Below are 24,647 nucleotides of genomic sequence, written 5' to 3' on the forward strand. Positions count from 1 at the left end.
TGACTTATTTATGTGTGTGTATGTGTCATTTTACCTTTTGCTTTTTTGACTGCATTTTCACTGCAATCTTGGATTATTTGTCATGTTGTGTAATACCATCATTCTTCAATAGTATTACATAAATGTAAAAGCATTTTTTTCATATTATATAGGTTCATAGGTTCATAGCTTGGTACTATGCTATCGGCCCTAAGGCCTATACAAGCCTAGCCAAACAATACCACGGATATTTCTTGCCACAATATTTACTTCCCTGGACCCCTGTCTAGCAGGGTGACTGACGTAATCCCCGGGGTGGATTTCCTATTTCCCATCCAATCATCAAGGTTCCTTTTGAAGAGGGCCAAGGATGCGCTCTGTTTGACATGTATGGGCAGTCTATTCCAGACTATGGGGAGTCGCTGGGTCAGAAACCTATCCCTCCAGCATGTTTTGTTCATTGTGATGACAAGGTTTAGATCCCTTGAGCGTGTGGCTCTGAGGGGTTGGAATTTCTTTAAGTGGAGCATGTCCAACAGCTCAGGGTTTGACATGGTCTTGTATGTTAAGCAGAGATCACTTCTGAGTAGACAATATGCCACAGAGTATAGCTGGAATTTTTTCAGACAGTCAGCATAGGGCATCTGCTTTAGGCCTGTGATTCTTTTAGTGAGGTATTTCTGCAGCCTTTCCAGCTGTTGCAGATGTCTTGTGAGGTACATACCAAATGGAGCGTTGTACTCTATAATGCGTCTAATGAGGGACGAGTACAGTGGGACAATGACCTCCTTTTTTCTGGATGAAAAGCCCTTAGTGATGAGGTGTGCTACATAGGAGGATTTCCTGACTGTTGTGGCAATGTGATTATCGAGGGTGAGACCACTGTCCACCTGTGTCCCTAAGTCTCTCATCACACTTTCGGTGTTTAGTGTACTGCCTCCTGTGTGGTAATTCATGGGTACATGTTTTTTTTTCCCCAAAGGGGATATCTGTGCATTTCTTGACATTAAGATTGAGTCCATGACTCTGGCAACAAGCATCTGTTTCTGTAAGGCCCTTTTGTAGAATATCCACATCATTTGGGGATTCAATAATGGCTCCCAGTTTGCAGTCATCTGCAAACTTTGTTAGCCAGAGTCCCTTAGTGTTGGCCTGTCTTTCAGAGAAGTAGATGCCAAACAAGAGTGGTCCCAGGACTGAAACCTGAGGTACTCCACTTGTTACTTGCCTGGAGCTGGATTTGGAGTTGGCTACTTTTACAGTCTAGGTTCTGTCGGTAAGCCAGTTGGCACCCCATCGAGTGATATAGGGATTTATGCCTAGCTTAGTAAGTTTATCTATGATTCCGAAGTGGTGAATGGTGTTGAAGGCCATGGTGAGGTCCAGATAGGCTGTGTGGACCACCTTACCCTCATCCACAGCTCTGGAGACTGATTCAAATAAGTTAATCAGGTTCAGGAGACAAGAACAGCCCTTCACGAACCCAAACTGGGCGGGGTACAGTGTTTGAAGGTTGCCAATATCTTTGTTTATAAGTTCCATGATAATGCGTTCCATGCCTTTGCAGATCAGGCTCGCCAGACTGATGGGACGGTAGTTCCCAGGATCCAAAGTGGATCCCCCCTTGTGGAGTGGGATAACTGTAGCTGTGCACCCCTCAGTGGACATGAAGCCTGAGGTGAGGCTATGATTAAACATGACACTTAGGTGAGGTGCCAGTTCATTTTGTAGTTCATGTAGTACACAGCCCGGGATGTCATCTGGTCCCATGGATGGTGTATTCTTAGCTTTGGAGAGTGCGGTTTTTACCTGTGTGGCCATGATTACCAGAATTTGGCAGTCTTTTGGTATTGAGATGGGCACTTTAGGGGGTGAGAGGGGGGTGAACTTGGCACTAAATCGATCTGCTAGGATATTGGCAATATCCTTGGGATCAATATATTTAATGCCATTCTGTTGTAGCTCAGAGCAGATCTGAGCATTGCCATTTAGATTCGTGACATAACTATAGAATGCCTTGTGGTTGTTTTTGGAATCTTTGGCAATGTTATTTTTATAACTAGCTTTGGAGGATTTTATGAGGGATCTGAGCTTCTTACTGAGGCTGGTAAGGGAGTTTTTTGCATCTTGGGATTTTCCTCTTTTCTGCAACCATTTCTTCCTTCTGTTGTATAGTTTGTTTATGGCAGGGGACCACCAGATTGGCTTCCTTTTTTTGGGGGTGACCATCTTGGTTCTATTTGGGATGGCACGATTCATGCACGAGTGGATGTGCTCATACAGTGCCTTAGTGTAGGATTAAGCAGTTGAACTTTCAGCTCCCATCTGCATGGGTGCCATGAAGTTTGTCACTTCTGACTTAAGTAGCATGACGTTGGCTTTGGAGAAGTTTTTTGCAGAGGTTTCCTTACTAGTGGGGTGGGATGTGGATGCTAAGGGTGATTTGCTTATGGTCAGACCTGAGCAATGAGGCAGTGACCACTGTTGTGGAGCATCTATCTCCCATATTGGTAATGACCAGGTCTGGGATATTGGAGCCCCTAGTGGGACAATGGATTCCAGGGTGTTGGAATTTATAAATTCCAAGAACCGTTGGGAAAAAGTGTTGGTACCCGAGTAGTTTTCCCAGTTAATGGCAGGGTAGTTGAAATCACCCAGTCTTAATATTTTCAGTATGTTTAGAAAGGTGTAGTGAGAATCTTGGGGCATGGTGCGGGATCTGTAGCAGGCTACAATTTGGATTGCAGTCTTACCTAGTGTTAGTTGCACCTGGAGAATTTCAGATGCATTATGTTGGGCAACTAGCCTGGAGGTGTAAATATCCTTGGTGAATATGGACACTCCTCCATCTTTAGTGTTTCGGTCTTGGTTTGGTGGCTGAAAAGTGTGGTAAGAGTTGTAGCCTGGTATTGCAGGGGTGCTCTCTGGAGTCTTGAACTAGGTCTCTGTTACTGCACAGATATCAATGTTCTCCATTTTTAGGAGTGTCTCGAGATAGTGCATTTTGAGGTTTAGACTTGTAGCATTGAGTAACATTACCTTCAGATTTTGCATGCTTATATATGTTGCGGTGGTGGTTTTGTCCTTTGAACCTTGCCTAAAAAAGCACTATGGGGTGGCAAGGGCTTTAGCCAGTAACCTGAATCCCAGGGGTGACAGGTGCAGACCATCTCTGGCAAAGCATAGTGGTTTGTCGATCATGTTGTCCCAGGCAGACCAATACTGGATCCCCTTTGAATGACATCAGAAGCTTAGCCGATTGTTGAAGTCAATCATTTTGTCCTTATACTGTGGTATCATTCTGGGAGAAGGCAGGATGCTACTCAGGGCTAGGGTCATACCTGCCTGGGCCACATGATCCGAGAGCTCTTCCATGTCTTTTTTCATGTAGTCGAGGGAGGTACATCTCAAGTCATTCACTCCAACATGGACAATGACAGAGTCGTATTTGTACTTGCTGTGGAGTGACTTGAGTGCATGCATTATGTGGTGGATCCTGGCACTCGACAGGCAGCTGACTGTAATTTTCTCCTTCTCAGCCTGGTGAGTGGGACATCAGTGTGCCTGACTATAGAGTCACCTATGACTAAAGTGTTGGGTACGTTGTCTTGCCTTAGGGTCTGTTGTTGGGTGGCACACTGGTGTTGTGAGCTGTGTGTCACTTTGATTGTGATTGGTGTTTGTTTGCATTTCAGCTTCGGAGGTCCTTGTTGCTTCGGCAGTGTAATGTTAAGGACCTCTGTATATGTGGGTTTAGTGTTGCTATGTGTGGGTGTTCATGGTGTGGGTTTTGAAGGGCTATGTGTTACTTGAGGTGTAGTGCAGGTGTTAACCTTCTTTTCTTGACTATCTAGCACAATCTTGGCTGGATGGAGCTTTGCTTCCAGTTTGGCTATTTAAGTGCATCTCTCACAGGTTGTAGTGTTGGGTGGTAGGAGGAGAGGGTTGTCTGTGTACATGAGGCAGTTGCTGCATTGCCCCAGTATGCCCAGATTCACCAGATGGACAGGAAAAATCACCAGAAGTTGACCCTTGGACATGCCTATCTAGGAGCTTTTTTTGTAAAGTACAAGAGCTGTTTTCCCTTACCTTTGCAAGGTACTTTGCAATTATAGGGTGTTTAGTGCCTACAATTAATTTCTCCTTATTAACAAGGAGAGCTGAGTGCTTGTATCAGTTTAAGGATTCCTAGTGCTGTCCAGCAGGTTCTAGAGCAAGTGCTAGTCACAGAGGTTCAGATTTTAGTGCTACTACTGAGAAACCAGCTAGTTGTTCATGGAGCTTTTCTCCCTAGGACTCCATTAAAAATGGGCTCTTTGTGGCCCAATTGACTATCCCACTAAACAAACTGTAAAATAAAATAAAAAAATATTATCACAGGCTCAGAACAGGTTATTTTGATACAGAATATTATATTAGATGTCTCTAAACAGGCTGCAATGATATTGTCTGATAAATCATGGGGTTCAGCACAGATTACTGTGGCACATAATGCATCACAGGAGTCAGCACAGGTTATCATAATACAGACTTCTAGATCACAGGGCTCAGCCCAGGTTACCATGATAGAGAATACTTCATCACAAGACTCAGCACTTGTTTCCATGATACAGAATATATCACATGGCTTGGCACAGGTTACCATGACATAGAAAATACATTACTCAGCTCAACAGAGGCTGTCATTATGCAGAATACTTCATCTCAGGGCTAAGCATATGTTAACATGGTATTGAATAGTACATCACAGAGTTCAGCACAGGTTATCATGACACAGAATGCTACATCATAGAGCTCATCAAAGGTTGCCATGATACTAAGTACTTTATCAGAGGGCTCAGAACAGATTAACATGATACAACATTTTACATTGCAGCACTCATCCCATAATATCATGATATAAAGCATGTAAGTACAAGATTTGTCTGAATTACTGGTGATTAGTATGTTATTTTTATACAGTTCTCTTCATGTCACACAGAAAAAGTTACTATTCTCTTGCTGATGTAGTTAGACACAGCTTTCTGTATGTTCTACAGAAAATGTTACTAGACTTATTGCTGACTAGGTTAGATTATTTGTCAACTTGCAAAAACATTTTAAAAAAACAACCTGGCCTTGGGCTTATTTTTAGCCCACCTTAACATTTCAATTCTTCAATTGTACAATTCTAATACATGTGTTACATTTTGTCTAGATTCAAGGTACATTTCTAGCTTTGGTGCAAGTAATGCTGACTGTGGTTTATACTTTCAAGCATCTATTGTTCTCTTTATCAAAGCTTCTAGCAGCTGCATATTTTTTCATGGCATAAGCAGAAATTAAATGTCTCTTTGTTAGGTCTCGTGACATTAGCAGAAATGAAATGCTTATTATTTTCTAATAGCTGTGCAGATTCATGCAGTGTGAACAGAATAAATGTATTAACCCTTTTAAGCTTCAAATGTACCAAGCATATGCACATTACTATTATATATTTTTCTAACATTTCCCTCCTTTTAATACTTTTATTCTACTTTCAAGATAAGCATAAACAGTTTTTTCGTCCCCTAACCTCTTCCTGCTCAGGATTTGCAGTTAAGAGAGTCATTCATTTTAAGCTCATGAGAACATCTTCAGTTTTTGACATTAGCAATTCAAGTTCAGTATCTTGGTATAAGGTTTCTGAAACCGAAATGTCTATGAAATTTTTAATCAGTCTTTTCATGCAGAGTATGCAGCAGCACACACATACCACCAGTAGGATTATTCCTACACAGATGGCAGTCAGAATGTTCATCAGGATGCTGCCCCAACCCCCAAACAATTTCTGGAAAAAAGTAAAGTCCATCAATGGATTTGGTCCTGGTTTGGTCATAGCTGACCATCGCTGAATCACCTCGAGATGGTTGTCTATCTCGTGTTTGTGGTCAGGAATATACGAACAGCACTCCTCCAGGATTAAAGTGCATGTACCTCCTCTTGCCGCTAGGGTGAAGTCAAGAGCCATGCGATTTTGAAGCACTACAGTTCTCATGGCATTCAGTTCATCAGTCACTAATTCTAGGGTGGAAAAGGTTGCATTACTCATTACTTCAAGAAGCTTAGACAATTTTCTCAGGTCCCAAATTGATTTAATTTCTCCATATGCTGGCATTACACCTGCCCATGATATAATGGTATCACTCAAATCCATGTGTGTCAGTCCATTGTCCACAGCTTGATGGTTTTTCCAGCACGCATTGATTTGCCCCACTGGATTGACAGGCTTTCTGATTTCTCGAACATTTCAAACTCTCCCTTGAGGTAAAACTGCTGTGTGTCGTATGGCTGGAACCAGGTACCCCAAAAAACAACTGCCGGACCAATTCTCAGGTAGCCATTTATATGCTTTTCTACCACATATAAAGTAACAGTCTTCTACTTTAGTAGTAACTTTACTAAACCCTGCCTCTGCATAAAACATTTTCTTGTCAATTATGGACAGTTGCTTATAGAGATCAGCATTATGTTTTACTTCTTCAGTTGTCCTATGCATCAATTCAAAAAATGTAACATAGCTCATGTGGCAATTGGATCTGATGTTACCAGGCTTAGGGTAGCATCTATAGGGAACAGTCACATTGCAATTGCTCCAACCCACCTTGACTGTATCATTCTTATAAAAACACACAGTTTCCTCTTGTCGAATGGACAAGTGCAATGCTACTTTATCTTGTGATGTGACCTTTGATGTATCATGAATTAGGTTTTCCCAGGTCTCGTTGGCTCCTAGGGGAACTGAAGATAACAGTAACGCCTCCCGTATGCTGTTGGTAAAGCTGTGCAAATCCAGCAATTCGAAACATTGAAAGTTTCAGCATACACATATTTGATTACCTGGTAAGTGTTAAAGTTTGGGTGCCACTCTGCACGCTTGTTCAGTCCGATTTGTGTGGCTGAGAAAAGGAATGGCCACAACAAAAAGATTATTGTCACTAGGACAGTCAACAGGATGGTTATGCAATACTTTTGTGGAAACGGTTGTTCAGCATTTCTGTTTTCTCTGACTCTTCCAAGTAGGTGTATTTGGATCTTATTGGATTCCGTCATCTTTACTTTGGACATGTGCATTTACTCTCTGCCCTAATAAGACCTTCAGCACCGATGGTTTCTTCACCGGGGTTGAGATGGATCGATCCTATTGATCTGACCCCCCCTTTGTAGCCAGACTTTGTGCTGAGGGCCCCGATGGAGAGGTAAGATTTTTGTCCAACTCAAAGTTCTTAACCAGTTTGCAGTGTGTCAGGTGTATCCACAAAGCCCGTTCTGCTATCTTGACTGCAGTGGGTGTCGAAAGAAGCACCTGGTAGGGACCTTCCTACCTTGGTGAAGCCCAGTTCTTTCGCTTGACTGTTTTGATCCACACCCAGTCCCTTGGTGTTACTGCCACTTCTGATGTTTCGGTTCATCTTTTATCTGAAACAGAATTTAGCTGCAACAGATGTTTAGAACTCAACAACTTTTTCATATATTCAGCTAGTGTAAAATCAGCTTCCTGGTCTGATGGCATGAGAAGTTTCCAATGGGGTGTATAATAAGCCCTTCCAAATAGTTTTTCAAAAGGAGTCAGTCCTTTTGCTGTAGGAACAGTTCTCATGCTCAACAGTGCTAGGGGTAAACAGTACAACCAAGTTTTTCCCGTTTCAGCTATTCATTTTCTCAATTTGTTCTTTAGTATACCATTATGCCTCTCAACTAGCCCTGCAGATTGCGGATGGTATGCACAATGATTTTTAAAGAAATACCAAAAATGCTTACTCAACTGCTGTATGGTTTGATTTACAAAGTGTGTACCATTGTCACTGTAGATTGTTTCCAGAATACCAAATCTAGGAATGATTTCTTTAACAAGTACTTTTGCCACAGTGAGTATCTGGATTTTTGGTTGGAAAGGCTTCCACCCATCTGGAAAACATATCTACAATGACAAGACAATACTTCTTATTTTCACATTTGTTCAATTCTATGAAATCCATACAAATAGTGTGAAATGGATATGGTGGTGTGGGGTAACTCCCTTGCTTGGGCTTTATTGCCCCTTGTGCATGATGTTTGTTACAAATCTGACACATCAAACAAAATTTTTTGAAGTAGTTTGTAAATCCGTACGCTGTGAACACCTGGTTCACCAGCTGTACCATCCCCCCTGTTGAGACATGGCACTGCCCATGGCTCAGCAATGCTGCATAGCAAAACAAATTAGAGGGTAGTATCGGTTTTCCCTCCCTAGAGATGTACAGCCCCCTTTCGAGGATTGCTCCTCGTTTTATCCATTGCTGTTTTTCAACTTGCTTAGTGAGTGTCTGCATTGTTTTTAACATATCTAGATCTAAAGTTTCAGAGGGTTGTAATTCCTCATTTAAAAGAAATACTTCTGTGGCTGCTTGTTTTGCAGCTATATCAGCTCTTGCATTACCTTTTGAAATTCTATCTTGTTGCTTAGTGTGAGCTGTGCATTTACATATGGCTACTTTCTGAGGTAACTGAATGGATTCTAAAAGATCTAAAATAAACTGCGCATGATTTATAGGTTTGCCAGTAGATGTTATCATTCCCCGATTTTTCCACTGTTGCGCAAAAACATGTACAGTAGAAAAAGTGTACTGGCTATCAGTAAAAATGTTTAAACTTTTACCCTTCACTAAGGTGCATGCCCATGTCAGGGCAATCAATTCTGCTGCCTGTGCAGATAAGTTGTGTGGTAAAGGTTTTGCTTCTATAATCTCAGTTTCAGAGACTACTGCATATCCTACTAGGTTCTGTCCTGTAGGACCCCTCTTGTACGAACCATCTACGTAATATGTCACCTCGGCATCATTCAAGGGGACATCCGTGAGATCTTTTCTGGGTAGTGTCTTTTGCTCAATTACCTGCAAGCAGCTGTGTGGTGTGCCATCTGCAAGGGTCGGGAGCAGAGTAGAAGGGTTTAAAGTCGTGCATCGTTCAATTGTCATATGAGGTTGGCTCAACAATATAGTCATACAGGAAAGATGCCTAGCAGGGGAAAGATATGCCACCTTTTCTTGTAGTAAAATAATCGTGACTGCATGAGGTACTCTCAAAGTGAGAGGGTGGAATAAGACTACTGAGGCTGAAGCCTGTACTGCCATTGCAGCTGCAACTACTGCTTGTACACAGTGGGGTAAGGACCGTGCCACTGGGTCTAGTTGTGATTAGTAGTAAGCAATGGGGCGTTGCTTATCCCCATGCTGTTGTGTTAACACTGATGTCATGTAACCCTGCTTACAATCTACAGTTTGGAAAAAATGTTTATGGTAATTTGGCAATCCCAGAACTAATGAGGACGCTATTAACTGCTATTAACTGCTTTAGTTTACAAAAGGCAGAGTCTGCCTCTGGTGTCCATTGCAATAAATCCTATGCTGCCATAGGCTTTTTAAATATAAGGTCAGTCAGATGTGCAGATTCCAAGGCATAGTTTGGAATCCAACTCTGGCAAAAATTAGTTGTACCCAAGAAGGACATCATTTCCTTCTTGGTAGTGGGTCTTGGTGCTTGTAAAATTGCTATTTTTCTGTCCTCATCTAATGTTCTGCCTTCCTTGGATATTACATATCCTAGGTATTTTACCTGTTTTTTCCAAAGCTGCAGTTTACTTTTATTTACCTTATGTCCCCCAGTGGTTAAAAATCATAGAAGTGCTATGGTATCTTCTTTACAATCCTGCTGTGTGGGGGCCGCCAGCAAGATGTCATCAACATAAAGCAAAATATTCAGAAACCACACAGAAGACCAGTGAAACCAGCTCTACTTTCCAACAAAACAGATTTAATAAAAAATATAATTCTGTCGTCTCTAGCACCTCGGCTGTTGCCTTTACAGACTAAAAAGAACAAGCTCATACATATGCCTCTTTTATACTATTTTTGCATCAGTTTACAATTGTAAACTTGATTTCATAATCAAGATTGCTTCCTTCTTTCTTAAAATCTGTTTTAATACACTTTCATCCCCATATTTGTTCCTTATTTGTTCCAGAATTGTTCCTTTCATTTCATCTACCTTTCCTGCATGTTCCAAGTGAAAATGTTCTGCTACTGGGCTAGTCATTTTTTTGTTTTTAGCATCCCTTATGTGTTCCTTTATTCTCTCTGCCAAACTCCTCTTGGTTTCTCCAATATAACCTTTACCACAAGAACATTTTATAATGTAAATAATCCCCTTGCTTGTGCAAGAATAAATGCCTCTTGTGTTAAAACTTCTATCCCCTATTTTTTCTGCCTCTCTAATTATATACGTACATATTGCACATTTGCCACAGGGAAATGTTCCCTTTATTTTAATGCAATTTTCTAACTCCTGTATAGGTCTCTCAAATCTACCTTTTACCAAAAAATCCTTCAAACTTCGTCCCCTCTGGTAAGAAATACTAAGCTCCACATTCATCAAAGAAGGTACTTCCCTTCTAGTTTTTCTCCAACTACTTTTTACCATTTCATTAAGTTTCTTGGAGAAAATGGTGTATTTTGTAACAAAAAATATTTTTGAACTTTCTCCCTTATTGCTTGTCGATACTACCTGTGTATTCTTGTCATTCCTCCTGTTCTGTTTTTTACAACCTTCGCCATAAATTTTATCGAAGCTTGATTTAACTTGATTACTATCATAGCCTCCCTCTATAAAATTATTACAGGCACGATAACTTTCTTCTTTTGCCTCATTTATATCATTACATAACCTTTTAATTTTCAACATCTCCCCATGTGGAATAGATTTTAAGGTATGTTCAGGATGACAACTAGTTGCATGTACCATTCTATTCATCTGATCAAATTTCCTATATATTTTAGTATGAATTTTTTTACCTGCATAACCTTTCAAATTTATATCCAAATAATTTATTTCTTCCCCAATCTGTACATCATCAAATTTAATTTTGTACTTGTTATCATTTAAATATTGCACAAATGCGCTGGCCTCTTCTTTGCCCCCTTTACAAATGAAAACCAAATCATCAATGAAACGATAATATTGTAATACATATCCCCTGAAAAAACTGCTTCTATAAATATGTTCCAACTCGAATTGCCCCATAAACAAGTTGGCATAAACCGGGGCAAATGCCACCCCCATCGCAGTGCCTGTTTTTTGTTTGTATAGGACCCCATCAAATTCAAAAATATTGTTGACCAGACAAAAATGTAATAATTCAACAATGTAATGGGTTCTTGGTGATTCCTTCAAAAAATATTGAACAGCCTTCAAACCCAATTCATGTGTAATACTGGTATACAGGCTAACCACATCTGCAGTAATAAAGAACATATCCTTTGTCCATACTATCCTGCTTGTTTTTTCCAAAAAGTCATATGAATCCCTCATATATGAGGTTAGCTTAGTTACCTCTCCCACTAATACTTTGTGTAAAAAACTGGCCACCTTATGTATGAAGGAACCCATTGCTGACACTATTGGGCGGCCTGGAGGATGAAAATAATTTTTGTGCAGTTTTGGGACACAAAAAAATTTTGCTGTAGTACTGTTCTTAATATAAAGTTTATTATTAATGTCTTTAGCTGTAAAATAATGCAACCTCTCCCCTTTCTTTAACAATTTATATAGCTCCTGTTGTGCTTGTCTGAGGTTACTTTCTTCTACTTTACAATAAACTTTTTCATTTTTTAAGTGTTCTAAACACATTTTCAAGTAATCTGATAAATTTAACACCACTAATTTACCCCCTTTATCTGAGGGTTTAAACACTAGGTTCTTATTCTGACTCATTTTCTGTAGCCTATACCACTCATCTTTGTTTAGATTGTAATTTCTATTCTCTTTTATTGTTGATTTAAGTTCTCTTTCCACATAGAACTGTACTGCATTATTAAAACGTTGAATATATGCATTCCTACTAGGCGGACAAAAAATGTTGTTTGCTTTAATTTTACTAAGGTCAAACAGTGTATATGCGTTATTTTCCAATTCCGACTCACAGGAAAAATAACTATACATGCTTGTCGTGGATTCGCTATCATGCTCTTTTAAATCATTCTGTCCTACTTGGTTAAAAAAGTACTCCTTCAAATACATTTTTCTAACTAGTTCTAAAACTTCTCCTTTGACTTCGTATAATCTTGGTAATACTGTGGGTATGAATTTTAAGCCTTTCTCTAAAATATTAATTTCCACTGTATCAAATGCATATTCAGATAAATTTACCACATATTCATCTAAATTAGGCAACAGTACCTTATTTATTTGTCCATTTACTTCTTTTCTTGTAATGTCCCTCTCCCGGGTCTCTGGTTTGGTCATATGTCTGCCATCCTCTTTTTCGGTTGCCATTGCCACCACCAACTCCATTGGAATTGCTAAATGTGTTCCGAAAAGTTCTCTCTTCCGTTGCTGACAGTAGAGTTGGAAATTCTCTTCGGAATTCTTCATCTTCATCCACCGAAGACGCTCCACTTTCACCCGACATGTAGCTCTAACTCCTCTCTGGTCCGGAAGTGATGTCATCTTTTTTAAAGCCTCTTAGTATGTTGATTTGATGTGAACAAGAAAGCCCTTTCCTGTTCATAGTCTCATATGTCTCGTTGTAATTTATGTCTTACGTTGTAATAACTCCTTCTCATAAATTCCAATTTTGTATTGATCTCATTCAGAAATGATTCAAGTACTTTATTTGACGATGTTTTTATTATTTCCTCACATAAATGCCTGGTTTCCTTCAATATTTTTTCCCTTTTAGCCTTGTCTCTTTCCACAAGAATGGTTACCCATTCAATGCTGCAGCGATGAGCTGCAGCTATCCATTTCTCCTGATAATGGGCTTCTAATTCTTCCGAAGGAATAAATGGTGAAGATGGATTTTTTAGGGCTCTCAACCCCCTCGGAGTTATTTCTAGTTCCAGATACCTGTGGAGACTATTAATATTGTAAAATACTGATGTTTCTTTGAAAATAGATCTCTCTAATTGAGAGCAAAGTTCTTGTACTGCTGGTGTAGTTAATAAGTTCTTTTTCTTGCCTATCTTAGCAAAAGGATTATTGGTGACATGTTGTCTGGAGTTTTCCCATTTTTTAAAAGCATTTGACATCGAGGTGTTTGGAATGCCTGTGCTGTTAACTCTCTGCCCACAGTTTACACTCTCCTCCGTCTGCCTTTTGAATATTTCCACTATTATTACTCTCCATCTCTTCCATATTCAAATCCATGTTCATCTCTCGAAAAATTTGAGGAAAGGAGCACAATGTTTCACTGGTCATTAGAATTCCAACCACTTTCCAAAAAGATATTCAGAAACCACACAGAAGACCAGTGAAACCAGCTCTACTTTCCAATAAAACAGATTTAATAAAAAATATAATTCTGTCGTCTCTAGCGCCTCGGCTGTTGCCTTTACAGAGTAAAAAGAACAAGCTCATACATATGCCTCTTTCATACTATGTTTGCATCGGTTTACAATTAATTACACAATAAAATTGAGCCTTAATTGTCAATAAAACAATTAGCACATGAAACTTTGCCAATTGCACTCCTTATTCATTCCCAAAGGTTGCAAGGTTTCATATTTCATACTCAAGATTGCTTCCTTCTTTCTTAAAATCTGTTTTAATCCACTTTCATCCCCATATTTGTTCCTTATTTGTTCCAGAATTGTTACTTTCATTTCATCTACCTTTCCTTCATGTTCCAAGTGAAAGTGTTCTGCTACTGGGCTAGTCATTTTTTTGTTTTTAACATCCCTTATATGTTCCTTTATTCTGTCTGCCAAACTCCTCTTGGTTTCTCCAATATAACCTTTACCACAAGAACATTTTATAATATAAATAATCCCCTTGCAAAATAAATAAAGCAAAATATGACTGCCTCTTGGTGGGGTGAATCCTGCCAAGTTGCTTGCCATTTCTTGTGTGAATATCGTTGGACTTTCACAATATCCCTGTGGTAGTTACATATATGTATACCTTTTCCCCTGAAATGTAAATGCAAACCAATACTGGCTGTCAGGGTGTATCGGTATCAAAAAGAACATGTTGCTAATGTCTACCACAGAAAAATATTTTTGTTGAGGTTTCAAATCATTCAACAGGGTGTGTGGGTTTGGCACTGTGGGTGCCCTTGATATTACTGCATCATTTACGGCTTGTAAGTCCTGGACCATACGCCATTCTCCATTGACCTTTTTAACTGGAAATAAGGGTGTGTTACATGGTGAATCGGGAGATTCTACTAGTATCCCTCCTTTAAGTAAGGCTGCTATAATAGGCTTTATCCCTGCCTCTGCATCTTTTCTTAAGGGATACTGTCTTTTTTGTGGTCTGAATGCTGACTTTGGCGTGATAGTAACTGGTCCCGCTGTATGAATGAGTCCTACATCTGATTTTCCTGTTGACCAGAGAGTCTCTGGTATGTCTCATAAGGCATTCTCTTCCTCCTTTAATAGGAGTGTCAATCAGCTGTCCTCGCTAGACTGCAAGTGCACAGCTGGTTTGGTCTGAGTTATCCAATTCAGCTTTTGTGCTTGTATTCCTTGTTCTGACAGTTCTAGTTCTGTCTGTTTCTCCCATTTCGTGACTTTTTCTCCTAGGTCTTCCCATTCTATGTTTCTGTTTTTGGTTAAGCTAACATGTGGTAATCGATTAGATTTATAAAGTGCAAAGAACTCCTGGAGTAATGAACAGCTGGCTACACTGTTCCCTTCTGTGTCCCAGTATAGGTTATGCAATATCAATCTGTTTGTATGATTCTTAAACAATTCTTGCTCATATTCCTTATCAGGTCCTGGTGTGTTGCAATAATACAGGGTACAGTGCAACAGGTGTTGCTTGTCTATGTCAAGGGAGGGGAACTTGCTGATGGCTAGGTCCATTAACTCTTTGGTCATAGTCCCTGGACCAGTCGAAACTAAGTCCTGGCTGTACCAATAAAACATTTCACCCTCCGATTGCCTACAAAGGTGTCATTTTGTCGCTGTGCTTCCATACCCTGCATGGTTGGGACTACTGCTATACCAAATAGCTGCATGACGTCTCTGTCCAAGAGATTTATTGGGCATTTTGCAGAAACTATAATTTTGCTTCTTTGTGTCAATCCTGAAACTGGGTCAGTTATTGCAATGTCACGGGAAAGAGGCTCTCGATACAGCTGTTCATTAGCTGCTTTGACCAGTATATAATCAGGTGACTCTGTGTTATCTGGTAATTTGGAGGGGTGTATCAGGGTTCGTGATGCCCCTGAGTCACACAAGAATTTGACTTCCCTCCCTTCTACCAAGAGTGTAACTTCTGGTTTTGTGTCTGCTAAACAGAGCTCCAAGCTCAATAAAGCTAGGTCTAATATCTCATTTTCTTCATTGTCACTAACTTCCTGCACTTCCTCTACTCCCTCTATCACATTCTCATTTGTCCTTTCTCTGCTAGCCCCTTCTAGTGATTCCTGGCTACCATATAGTCAGTCCTCACCCTCCTTATCTTCTGTTGTTGCCTTCTTGTTTTTCCTGCAATCCTTTGCCAAATGTCCTTTTTTACTGCATTTGAAACATTCTCCCCTTTTTTTCCATCCTTCAAAGTCTTCTGATCGCTGATCAGATTGTTTTCCCTGTACATTTTTCTTGCCTTTTTTCCCCAGACTGTACTACATAAACTTCTGCTCCATCTTCTTCAGAAAAGACTTGAGCTTTCTTTTTCTTTTTGCAATTAAAATGTCGTTCGGCATGCCTAGCATATTCAAGTAATAATTGTAACCTGCTTGTACGATGGTCTACCATGTGTTTTGTAATAAAACTGCTTATAGGCGTGCTACTGCTTTTTAAAAATGCATTCTTTAACTGCTGTTCATATGGGGAATCTTGTGTTTGGTCTTCAGGAACCTGCATTCCACAGTGATTATTAAAAAAATTCTAACAATCTGGCATAATACTGGTCAATTGTTTCACCTTCTTGTTGGATGCATTGATTAATGCAAGTCCAATCTGCCCTAGGTTTCTATTTTTCACAGATGCGGTCTGTAAGACCTTTCACTCAGATGTCTAATTCTGCGCTGCTATGTGGGAGGTGTTTTTGTGCAGTGTCACAGGGATTCCAGTTCCCACTAATCATGTACCAATCTGGCCCTACAATTTGTCTAATTACTTTTTCTGTTTCTTGTCCATTTAGGTTATAACTCAGCCTCATTCCTTGTAAATCTTCTGAGAATTTTCTAAAATTAACTTTTGGATGGGGAATTCTCTCAGTGGCTTTCCGGATATCTTCTGGAGTCCAAGGTCTATACACTAAGATAGCTGGGTCCTGATTGTCTTGACCTGCCTGAGGATTAGATACTTCTATAAGCAGGCATATTTCTTCTTCACTTATAGATCGCAAATTAGATACTTCTATAAGCAGGCATATTTCTTCTTCACTTATAGATCGCAAATTCTTTACTATTTTCCATAACTGAATACCTTCTTCTGGATTACCTGCCTTTGTTCAGGGCCTGGTCTCGACAGGATCTCTAATTTTAGTCAGTTTTAGTTTCACAATATCTCTATCCACGGGATATAGTGGAGGTGGACTAATTTGTTCACTTGCTTCATATTCTGGTAAGGGAGGCGGAGGTGCTGATGCTATTACTAAGTTATTATCCTCCTTATCTAGAAACATTGCTTTTAAATCTTTGCTTTTTTGCTCCCTACGGTTTACTTCCTCCAGCCACCTGTGTGCCTGAGGAATTCCTAATCAACGTTGCTTTTTAACTCGACTCTTGGAATAATTTTTGAGCTGTCTGATAAGTTTGATAAGTGAGGATTTCTCTAATTTTCCGTCAAATTCGTATTTATTAACCCATTTTTAATAATATCTAACATTGTCGGCGCGCTGCGACTGCATATATTTTGCATCTTCTGTTAATGGTGGGTTTTGGGGTCTTTTTGTGCAATTATTACCTATTTTGTTTCACCCTTTGATTGTTACATAACTTCTCTTATTTTTAACGTGGTACCACAGATTTTGTTATAGTCTCTTCAGAATGACTGCCTACTTATTCTGTTTCTCCTGATCTATGACAAGACAGTAATCTTTCTTGTCCTTGACTTGCAAGAAAAATACAGTCTTGACAAAAACAATACACATCTAGTCACTGATCTAAAACAGAAAACATAAAATAGATTTGCCTTACCTGAGCCTTCGTGATTGATCACCGATTCGTGGAGACCCGTCCTTCAGTCATAGATCTGAAAGTGGCTGGCCTCTTTTGAACGACAATTCAGTCGGAGGACTTTCCATATAAGAAGAACCGATTTGGTTTCTTCCCCGTATGGTTTCAACCACTTGGCCGTCTGATCTGAAGAGAGGGCTTCGGCTTGAAGGACCAATCTGTAAAAGGAAAAAACTTCAAAGACCAATGCACGTTAGGTTCAAACAAGGCATCCTTTATTACTTGCAGGAAGGAGACAAAGCATGTAAGTACAAGATTTGTCTGAATTACTGGTGATTAGTATGTTATTTTTATACAGTTATCTTCATGTCACACAGAAAATGTTACTATTCTATTGCTGATGTAGTTAGACACAGCTTTCTGTATGTTCTACAGAAAATGTTACTAGACTTATTGCTGACTAGGTTAGATTATTTGTCAACTTGCAAAAACATTTTAGAAAAACAACCTGGCCTTGGGCTTATTTTTAGCCCACCTTAACATTTCAATTCTTCTATTGTACAGTTCTAATACATGTGCTACATTTTGTCTAGTTTTAAGGTACATTTCTAGCTTTGGTGCAAGTAATGCTGACTGTGGTTTATACTTTCAAGCATCTATTGTTCTCTTTATCAAAGCTTCTAGCAGCTGCATATTTTTTCATGGCATAAGCAGAAATGAAATGTCTCTTTGTTAGGTCTCATGACATTAGCAGAAATGAAATGTCTCTTTGTTAGGTCTCATGACATTAGCAGAAATGAAATGGCTCTTTGTTAGGTCTCATGACATTAGCAGAAATTAAATGCTTCTTATTATTTTCTAATAGCTGTGCAGATTCATGCAGTGTGAACAGCAGATTCATGCAGTGTGAACAGAATAAACGTATTAACCCTTTCAAACTTCGAATGTACTAAGCATATGCACATTACTATTATATATTTTTCTAACATACATCACTGGACTCCGTGTACTTTAACATGAGACAGAGTACTACATCACAGTGCTTACCATGTCACTGTTGTACAAAATACTACATTAGTGAACTCAGCACAAGTCACCATGATATAGAATGCTACATCACAAGGCTCAGCATATGTTAACAAGATACTGAATATTTCATCAATGGGTTCAGAACAGGTAAACATTATATTAAACACTACATTACAGAACTCAGCACATATTACAGTAATACAGAATATTACATCACAGAGCTGAAAAAAAGGTTTCCATGACAGTGAATACTTAGTCATAGGGCTCTGCGCAGGTTAACTTAATATGGAATACTTCATCACTTGGCTCATCATAGGTTGTCATGATACAGAATACTGCATCATTGGACTCAGTACTGATCATCATGCTACAGCAAGTACATCACAGGTCTCAGCATAGGTTGTCATGATGTGATGAGAATTCTTTATTACTATAACCGTGCTAAGTCCTGTAAGGTGGTATTTTGTATCATGGTAACCTGGGTTCTGCCCTGTGATGTACCATTCTATACTGTGGTACTCTGTGCTGAGTGCTGTGATGTAGTACTCTGCATACTCTGTGTCATGTGAACCTGTCCTAAGCCATGTGTTGAACTATTCAGTGTTATGGCAACCTCTGTTGAGCCCAGTCATATAGTATACTGTATCATGGTAATCAGGGCTGAGTCCTGTGTTGTAGGAATTATTATGATGATAACCTGTGCTGAGCCATATGATGACTTCTGTATCACAGCAACTGTGCTGAGCCCTGTAATATAATGTTCTATTTATTGACAACCTATGCTGAGCTCTGTGATGTAGTATTCAGCATCATGGGAACCTGTTCAGGGCCATGAGATGTAGTATGCTGCATCATGTTACAGTGACTGAGCTATGTGATATATTTTTCTTTATCATGGTAAAGTGAGCTGACCCTTTTGATATATTATTCTGTATCAGGATAACTTCTGAACCCTGTGACATACTATTCTGTGTCATGATATTCTGTGTTTGAGTGCTGTGATTTAGTATTCTGTATCATTGCATCCTTGCTGAGTTCTGCAATGAAGTATTTAGTGTTATGAAAACTTATGCTGATCCCTTTGATGTAGTATTCTTTCTCATGGTAACCTGTGTAGAGCCCTCTGATGAAGTACTTTGTATCATGATAACCTGTGCTGAGCCCTGTGATGTAGTATCTGTACCATTTTAATCTGTACTGTACATGTGATGTTTGAATCTGTTGCATGAGTACATGTGCTGAGCCCTATGATGTAGTATTCTGTATCATGGTAACCTGTGCTGAGCCCTGTGATGTAGTATTCTGTATCATGGTAACCTGTGCTGAGCCCTGTGATGTAGTATTCTGTATCATGGTAACCTGTGCTGAACCCTGTGATGTAGTGTTCTGTATCATGGTAACCTGTGCTGAGCTCTGTGATGTAGTATTCTGTATCATGATAACCTGTGCTGAGCCTTGTGATGCAGTATTAAGTCTCATAATGACACGTGCTGAGCCCATTGATGTACTATTGTATATCATGTATATCTGCAGTGACCCCTGTGATGAGGTAGTCAGTATTATGGCTTCATATGCTTAGCCCTGTGAAGTAGTATTTCATATTGTGATAACCTGTGCTGAGCCCTGTGATTAGAATCCTGTATCACGATAGCCTGTTCTGAGCCTTGTGATTAGTATCCTGTATCATCATTTATTTATTTATTTCCAGTTTGATTACCGGGGAAGTCCACTGGGATCAGAGAGCCCATTTTCAGTGGAGTCCTGGGAAGAAAAGCTCCATGAAACAGATTACAGTAAAGATAGCAGTACAAAAAAAATAAAAGTAGAAGTACAAATACATTTCAAATAATACAAAGCGTGAGCAATATTGCCCATAGTGGAAAAATATTGTGCAGATGCATTTTAACAAATTCACACAGTTAAAGTCAAAAGCTATTTACAATATTTACAGAGTGTGAGGGATCATATGGGAATTAGCCATAGAAGGTTATAGCCAGCTATAAGGTGCTTAGGAACTCAGGAGGATACTCTCCCAGGGGCTTTTGTTAAAGAGTTCTAGGTAGGAGAATGCAGTTACATTTCCATTTGGAGGAGAGGTTGGTGTAAAGCTGAGTTTTGAAGTTGTTTGTGTTTGACATTGTCCTTAGTGTGGAAGGGAGAGAGTTCCATTTCTTACCTAAGGAGAAGGAGAGGAGAAGTTGTCCAGCAGGACATTTAGGTTTGTGGACAGTAATTAAGATTTGGTGTTCAGATCTGAGAGTTCTATTTGGGGTGTATTGGGAAAGGATGTTAGTTAGAGTTGGGTATTTGGGTGGCTTAAACATTATTCTATGTGTTGTAGTGAGCTGGAAGAAGTCCAGGTAATTTGTGAATTCTAACCAGTTGAGGGATTGGATGGTAACACAGTGATGAGTGGAATATTTGGCTTTGGTGGAACATTTAGAAATTTTGTTATAACAGCTTTCAAGTTTGGAAGTGATGGAAGAGGATAGGTTAGTTAGTAGCGGGGTACCATACAGAAGGAAGGGAAGGAGGTAAGAGGGGGCCAAAGTATGCCTGGTAGACGTAAAGAGGAAGTGGTTGTTCCTGTATAGCATACCTAGTTTTTGGTGAGTTTTCTTTATATTTTGCTGAATATGGATGTCGAACTTGATGTGCTTGTCTAAAAGAACAACTTTGATTGGAGAGTTGTTTTGGCTAAGGACTTGGATGGGATTTTTATCAAAAGAGAAAGATTTTGAGGGTGTGAATAGTAGTAGTATTTTAGATTTGTTAGTATTGAGAGAAAGGTGATTTTGGCACATCCAGATCTCAGTAGTTGAGAAGGCAGTCTGACTTTTAGATAGGAGTTCAGGGAGGTTAGAGGCAGTGCAGACAAGTGTAGAGTCATCTGCATATTGGATGACTTTGGAATTAGGAATAGCAGAGTGAAAGTTATTGATAAAGATATTAAAAAACATTAGTCCGAGGATGGACTTCTTTGGTACTCCGGTATGGGTGGGTAAGAAAGGAGAGGTGCTTTTTTTCCATTTCACAGCCTATGATCTATCTGATAGATAGCTTGAGAACCAGGAAAAAGTGTTTTGGGAGAGATTTAGGTTTGATAGATGACTTAGAAGGTGCTTATGGGAAACAGTATTGAATGCTTTAGAGAGATCTAGGAGCACTGTGGATACTAAGTACTCAGAATCTCAGGCTTGATTGACAGTTTCTTAGAATGAGACTAGAGATATTCTGATGCTATGTCCTGGTTGGAAGGGGTAAGAAGTTGGTTTTTAGTCAGAAAAGGCATAGGTTGGTGGTGGATGCATTTTTTTAGGATTTTGGAGATTGGAGAGAGAAGAGCTATAGACTGGAAGTTTGAAATGTTAGTGTTTTTGCCTCCCTTATGGAGAGGAAGAATAAAGGTGGAACACCAGAGTTTAGGGACATAGGATTCCTTTATGAATCTTTTAATTAGGATACTAATTGGGAGAGCTATCCATTGGCACTAACCTATGTTGAGCCCTTTGATATAGTATACTGTATCATGATAATCTGTGCTGAGTCTAGTCATGTAGTTTTCTGTAGCATGACAACAGTACTCAGCCCTATGATGTAGTATTCTGTATCATAGCAACATTGTTTGGCCCTGTATTATTCTGTATCATGGTAATATGTGTTAACCTTGTACGTTAACCTGGACTGAAACCTGTGATGTAGTTTTCTGTGTCATTGGAATCCTTGCTTGAGCCCTGTGATGTAGTATTTTCTATCAGGGTATTGTGTGTTGAACCCTGTGGTTTTGTGTTCTGTATTACAATAACCTGCACTGAGCAGTTTGATTTAGTATTGTGAATCATGATAGCATGTACTGAGCTCTTGGATATGGTATTCTGTGTCATGGTATCCAGTGCTGAGCCTAGTGATGTAGTATTCAGTATCATGATAACCCATGTGAGTCCTGCAAAGTGGTATTATTTATCATGATAATCTCTGCTGAACACTGTGGTATGGTATTCCTTCAAACGGTAACTTGTGATGAGTATCATGATGTAGTATTCTGTATCTTGATAACCTGTGCTGAACCTTATGACCTAATCATCTATATCATGATAAACTGTGCTGAGCCCCTGTGATGCAATCCTGTATCCTGTATCATGACAACATATGCTGAGCAATATGATGTAGTATTCTGTACCACTGCACCCTATGTTGCGCCCTGTGACATAGTATTCTGTATCATGCTAACCTGTGCTACGCCCTATCATGTAGTATTTTTTTGTTATTGTAACCTATCCTGACTGTGATTTAGAATTCTGTGTCATGGTAACCTGTGCTGTGACTTTGATGCAGTACTTTACATTGCAGTAACATGTGCTACGCCCTGTGATGTAATATTGCATATTGTCTTAACCTGTGCTGTGCCCTGTGATGAAATATTCAGTATCACAGCAACCTGAGCTGAGCTCTGTGGTGTAGTATTCTGTATCATGTTAACCTGTGCTGAGCCCTGTGATGAAGCATTCTGTATCACAATAGCCTTTGCTGACCCTGTGATGTAGCATTCTATATCATACTAACCTGTGCTAAGCCCAGGTAAGCTGAGGTGAGCACTGCAATGTACTCTTATGAATTATGGAAACATATGCTGAAAGCTTTGATTTAGTATTCTGTATCCTGTGAATGCTGTGATATAGTATTTTGTATCAAAGGATGCTATGCTGACCCATGGAACTACAGACCCTTAACAAAGACATAGGAAATCTTCAAACACTGGACCCATCCTATTTTGGCTTCATCAAGGGCAGGTCATGCCTATTAAACTGGGTGTACTTCTTTTAGAAGATCACTAGAGTCATGGACAAGGGCAAAATGGCCCTACTGCCTTCCTTGACCTGGCAAAGGAATTTGAAGCAATACCCCCTCATTTATTATTGACAAACTCACAAATTTAGGCATGAATCCCTGTGTCACCCAATAGATAGCCAAATGGCTCAGAGATAGGACACATGAAGATAGGGCAGGGGAATCCATCTCTACTAAGAAGCCTGTTACTTGTAGTGTCTCACAGGGCTTGGTACTGGGACCTTTCCTGCATGGAATATACTTCTCTGAAGTTTAGGAAATGGTAGAGGGCCTTTGGATAACCAAATTAGCTGATGACTGCAAGTTGTGCGCAATTACTGAATTCCCCAAATATGTAAATACCCTCCAGGATGGTCTAACACAGACAAATAACCAGTGCCAGAACCATGACCTAAAACTCAATGCAAAATGCATAAATATATCCTTTGGGAAGATGACCACTCCTGCAAATTACAACCTGGTTAACACTCCCCTAAGAGTAGACTCAGTGTTCTTAACACTTGGTAACTCAGGTTACAGTAACCTGAAATCTGATCACCATGTGGTTGTGGTAGTAAGAAAATCTTTCTATGTGGCAGAACTTATAAGTAATGTCATGTCATCCAGACATAAGAAGATCTGGTTCCACTGTACTCATCTCTCATTAAACCAATAATCAAGTTAAATGCACCCTTTGGTTTGTACCTGACCTGGCATTTGCAACAGCTGGAGTGGCCACAGAAGTTCCTCACTAAAAGAATACAGGCTGTAATTAATATGTCCTATGCAGACCACCCCAAATCCCTATCCCTGTATTCAGTTTCTTACAGACTATTGAGTGGCGATTTATGCTTAACCTACAAGGCAATCTCTGACCAAACCCAGATGGATCTGCTACACATTTGCAAAACAAATAGCACTAGAATTACCCAATCTAAGGATCTAAACCTTGTCTGTAACATGAATAAAACTTGTTGGAGGGACAGGTATATGTCTCATAGATTATCCATTTTCTGGAACAGACTACCCATTCATGTGAAACAGAGCTCTTCCCTAAGCCTATTGGAATGTAATTTTGACCAATGAATGAGAAATCACAAATTCACCCCTGACTTGACACCTGTGACCCTTATGGACAGGGATAGATTTTAGATTCCCTAAGACACAGGCATAAATAAAGCCATTCTAGTCTATAGAATTGGGAAAATCGAGGAATGAATGGCTATGCTTAAAAAGGCTTTAGGGCCATTAGCCTGGTAACCTCCTATGATCCTATAACCCTATGCACATGTGTTAAGCCCTGTGATGTAGTATTGTATATAATGTTAACCTGTGCTCAGCTCTGAGATGAAGTATTCAGTATGATGATAGCCTGTGCTGAACTCTGTGATGTAATATTCAGTATTACAATAACATTTCCTGAGCATTGAGATGTAGTATTTTATATTATATTACCCTGTGCTGAGCCCTGTGATGTTGTATTCAGTATCATGGCAACCTGTGCTGAGCCCTGTGATGTAGTATCTGTACCATGCTAATCTGTACTGTACATATGATGTATGAATCTGTTGCATAAGTACCTGTGCTGAGCCCTATGATGTAGTAGTTTGTATGATGGTAACCTGTGCTGAGTCCTGTGATGTACTATTCTGCATCATGGTAACCTGTGCTGAGCCCTGTGTTGTAGTAT

This window comes from Protopterus annectens, chromosome 2.part0 (genome assembly GCF_019279795.1).
Source record: "Protopterus annectens isolate FY-2018-M chromosome 2.part0, PAN1.0, whole genome shotgun sequence".
In the NCBI taxonomy this organism is placed as follows: Eukaryota; Metazoa; Chordata; order Ceratodontiformes; family Protopteridae; genus Protopterus; species Protopterus annectens.